Here is a 5,227-nt window from a genome sequence, read left to right as displayed (position 1 = left end):
AGCTTTTATTATTTTCAAAAATAACACTATAATTTCTTATATTTGTTTTAGATTATATATTTAGATATATTTTTCCGTCGTGGCATTTATATGAGCAATCAATTTTTTATAATTCCTTCAAACATATATAATGCGGTTTTATTTTTCACGATTCTTGATTATAACGCAAAAATATCATGCTGATAATATTTTTACTTTGTTCCATTAAAATTTTTTTATGTATATTTTTGGTATATATACTACGCAGATCTTAGAGAAAAATCAGTTCTTCTAAAAACTATATTGAAATAGCGTATAATTATGAATCCAATAACATTTCGTTTGTTCTTGGCAGCAGTTTTCACGCTAACAGTTACAATAATGCCTGCAGTATATGCAACTGCTGAACCCGATGCGGATGCTGTAATAGGTCCATGTCCAAAAATTAAAGGTATATTTGTATTTACAAATTTTTTGACATTAAGAATTATTTGCATTAATATCAAATTTTAATATGTTTGTAATTTAATATTAATTAATAGTTATCTATTAATTTTATTGCAAATTGACATATAAATGAAATATAAGAAATTTTCATATTAATATATTTTACTCTATTTTGTTATAAAATATAAAAAATTTATGAGAAAAAGAGAGAAAAAGAATATTCTATCAAATAAATCTCTTTTTAAATGTTATTATATTATATGTAAACAATAGAATCCGAATAAGATATTTTAATGTTTAAATAGAAATATTTTGTAGATTATTATTGTAAAGAAGAACTGATTTTTGTATTTACGTGTTATTAATTTTATAGGACTCGTGTGTTGACGGAGCATATTTCAAGAGGACTTTATAAGCATTAAACTTAATGTATTGCAAATTATGAAATAAACAAAAGCTTAAATTAGATCGAACTTCTAAATTATTTAGACCTAGCTAATGCAACATAATTTTTTAAAGTTTTATCTATGCTATGTTAATTTAACTTACCTGTTTTGGATCATTGCAAATGTGACAGTTGATTTTCGTTATTTAGTGCTATCAAGTTAATAACTTATATGTTCTTTATTTAAATATATGCGAGATTCAAAAAGTTACTTTGTAAAAGTAACTAATTGCATTTATAGTTTTTTGTTTGCAAAAAGTAAATAGTTATCATTACAAGTTACTAATTCTAAAAAACATGTTAGAGTTATTTAAAAAGTAACAAGTCGTTTTCAGTTACGTACTTTTCCATTATCATAACAGAACAACATAAGTAGAACATTCGAGAAAAAGACTTTATGTTTATATGTCATACAATTTTATTTGAAAAGTTAGAGAAATGAAATACGTGCGCGTACACACACAATCACGCTATTAAATAATTTTTTATAATGACTATTAAATGCTTTTATTATTGAATTTACACACAAAGCGTACGTCAGTAATGCTACTGCGAATAAAAATTGTTATTCGTCCTTTCCGCGTTTTGTGCCAAAAAATATAAATGCGGGACCAATCTCTGAGATCTCTGACAATAAAAAAAAATAGTTTACTCAGATTCGAGGTGCGGAAATGCTTCGTTCAGCAAAAAGTAGCAGCATACATATATGTACGTACTTTCTAAAAAAAAGCATGATATCGATGCTCACATCTAAAGTTTTTATTTAAAAATTTTATTAATATGTTAAAAATTGAAAAATTTGTAGATAAAAAGTTATACGTTTAATAAGATATGCGATCTATTAATTTTTCGGAATATTCAATTTCTACAATTTCTCCATTCGAAGAACCATAAAAGCTTGTCTTAAAATAATGTTTCAGAATTGTTTATTACTATTGCGGTTTATCATGCATTGTTTAACAAAGTTTTTTAATAAATTTGTTTTTACTTGACCCGACTAAAAATTAATTATTTATGATAATTGTTATATTGATTGTAATCATTTTAATAGAAGTTATAAATTTAATACAATACCGATATCGGCAAACGCAATCAATTGTGCTAATTATAAATCTACTTGATCAATCAATATAACAATTAAGCCATTTAATTAATAGCAATTAATTGTCGCAAGGTATAAGCTCCTCTATCTACAATTATTTTTGATGTTGTATAACATGCTATTACTTATTAATATTATCTTTGTTGATATTTGTATGAATTTTAAACAATTATTCTATAATTTTGTTTCGTAATTCGTATTTCTAATTTTTTAATTCTTCTTTGAATATACAAATTATTCCGATAAAGGTCTGCATATAAATCAATAATATTCTCGTAGATTAATAATATTCTATTTTGTAGAGAAAATTTTTATTTTTACCTTTTTTACAGTTACGTTTTCTTAAGAATCATTTTAAGTCATTTTTTAGTATTTTCAAAAAGTTGTTAAATATTATTTTTGCGTAATGGAAAAGATTTATTTTTTCCATATGCATATATATTTTTTAAATTCTTAGAACGTAATTTACATTTCACTGTTGAGTATTATGATAATTAATATTAAATATAAATGTTATTTTTATAATTATAAGTAAAAAGAAATTTATTAATACGATAAAACACTAAACGATATATGATAAACTGCATAAGTTTTTTGACTTATAAAAAGAAATAAAATGGAAAATTAATCAAATATTTATTAGAAAAGAAGATCAATTCGTATATAAGCTTTCAAACGCAAGATTTTCTTATTTAAAATTTATTATCGGACTTTGATAGCTCCAGTTTTGTTACGATTATTTGGCTTATATGAATGGATCTCTGTGTGATTATCTAGAAATTTCAAACACATCGCTTTATTGATAGCAAGCGCATATCAGCGGACCTGTAAATGGCGGCGCGAGATGCACGGATACTGCTCGCAGCATGTGTACGTGACAGTTCAAGATTATTTACATGTGACCATCGGAAGCTCTTAGTCACCTTGCATGTCAAAGCGCGGTCGCAAAAAGACGATTGCAGACGTCGTGATGTACGCGATTAATCGCAATCATCGAGATGGAATGTTCGAATATCGCGCGCACTTAATCAATTTATTGTTTAATTATTTCTTGCCATGAATTATTTATCGCGTCTAGAATAAAAATAATTGTTCAATAAGTACGTTTTATTCGACGTTTTGTTCTGTTCAAAAAAATCACGTCGATCGCGAAAGCGTTCTTAACTTTCGGCAATCTTATTGCCAATTGCGAGAAGAAATGTGATTTAATTTAATTGAAATGTGACTTATAAGCATGTGGATGTATATATGAATATATGAATGGAGTAGTAAGTACAGTTTTGAGCAAGAGGGATAAAGCCTGATCGACATGGAGAAAATCGGCCATAGGTCAATAGTTCGAATAGATCAATATAGTTGACGTCCATGATCTACGTTTCATCTCGTAAATTGTTACGCATATACATATATCGAGTTATATTTTTACATTCAAAGGCAAAGCGGTTACAATATAAACAGCTAGGCAATTCAAAGCTACATATAAAAAATTACTTATTCATTTTGAAATCAGAGAGAAAGAGAGAGAGAGAGAGAGAGAGAGAGAGAGAGAGAGAAAGAGAGAGAGCGCCATTTTTATTTAGACTATGTCACTAATGTCGGTATATCGATAATGGAAATCGATGATTTTGCACATATTATCCGCAGCTATATTAAATGCTCTGTAGTCTCAAATGGCAAATAATGATGATATATAATGAAATTTTAGAGAAGGATTCTCATGTACCTTTAATTATATTACTGAATTTTCAGTGCGAGTAATCGCGTATATTGCTGGTTTCATCGAATATTTAATAAACACACTCCTTTGCAAAAATTATCTAGAGACTTTTATTGATAATGACAATAAATATGAGCATGTAATTTAATAAATATTACAAATCGTGAGAATTTGAGAGAGATATATATATATTCTTCTTGAGACGTTATTAATATAATATTTATCAACGGTCAGAAGTGATAATACAACGCGCTTTAAAAGAAAGCGGTGGCAGTTTATTGAAGATATATATAATATGTCTGTATTTAATTACTTGAACCTTGAAATTGTTCACTGGAAATTCTAATGTTCATTAGAAATTCAAATACATTTAGCGCAATAGCATTATGCGAACATGTTAAAGTTCATTTGACTTAATCAAACTGTACAAGATGTTGCACCAACATACCGCAAGTGTGTCAAAACGACAGATGTCTTGCATTTTTGACTTTTTGTTCTGTGTCTTGACTTTTAACTATAAAAGTCTGTTAACTATAATAAAATTATATAAGAAAATGATGGGGAAAACATTTAAAACAATTTTAATCACTTATCATATTGTTGTAGCTCATGAAAAAGCATAAACTTTGTATTAAATATTTTTTCAATATTTCTCTAATTTTTAAAATATTAACAGAAATACCTGTATATGTATAATATTAAATTTTTTTTGAAAAAGTGTTTTTGTCTTTAAAATTAGGATTGTGAATTGTCAAGTGATCGAATAGATCGGACAGTTTGAATCTCAAGATCATTTAATAGTTTAAACCTTCTGAACTAAAGATATGTTTGAACTGTTTAAACTTACCTTAAATCTGAAAATTAAAAATTTATTATAATTTGAATCTAGATTTTATTACATATTATATTGTGTACACATTCAAAATTATTGTACAACTAAAAGTGATTTATAAATAACAGAAAAATAAATAAAAAAGACAAAATAGCATCTTTTTCATACAAATATGCATTTTCGAAGAAATATATTGTTATGAAATATCCGATTCTCTCCCTCTCTCTCTCTCTCTCTCTCTCTCTCTCTCTCTCTCTCTCTGTACATTTAAAAAAATATAAAATAAATTTTGAATAAATGTTTAAAAATAGCAATTAAAGCACTACAGCATTAATTGAAAGGTAAGGCATCAGAATACTCGCCTTTTTGTATTTAATTTAATCCATGAAGTGTTGTAGAATTGAAAAATCAAAACTCAAAAATTATGTACTTGCAGTTTATTTTTTTTTGTATTTTTACATTTGCAACATTAATTTGTAATACGTTCTTTTCGACATATTAACTGTGATCACATTGTTGTCAGATTCTCATTCATCTGCAAATTAAAAGTTCATATCCATTAATCAATAATCACTCTAATATTATTATAAAAATTTTTACTTTTTGTTATTTAATGATTATTTTGTCATAGAAGTTAATATAACACATTTTGAAAGAACAAATCTTACATACGTATATGTAAACATATACATATCTCATATGCAT

At 26.2% G+C, this 5,227-nt stretch overlaps 1 long non-coding RNA gene across 1 annotated transcript; it reads left to right on the top strand.

The window, feature by feature from the left end:
- Positions 1–232: 232 nt before the first annotated feature.
- LOC105459052 lies at positions 233–894 on the top strand. The gene is made up of 2 exons (XR_975619.1): positions 233–430; positions 800–894. It is a non-coding gene; the product is annotated as an uncharacterized LOC105459052 (long non-coding RNA).
- Positions 895–5,227: the final 4,333 nt, after the last annotated feature.

Source organism: Wasmannia auropunctata, unplaced genomic scaffold, assembly GCF_000956235.1.
Source record: "Wasmannia auropunctata unplaced genomic scaffold, wasmannia.A_1.0 LD334213.1, whole genome shotgun sequence".
NCBI classification, from domain to species: Eukaryota; Metazoa; Arthropoda; class Insecta; order Hymenoptera; family Formicidae; genus Wasmannia; species Wasmannia auropunctata.
This window is presented reverse-complemented; position numbering and strand designations above follow the sequence as displayed.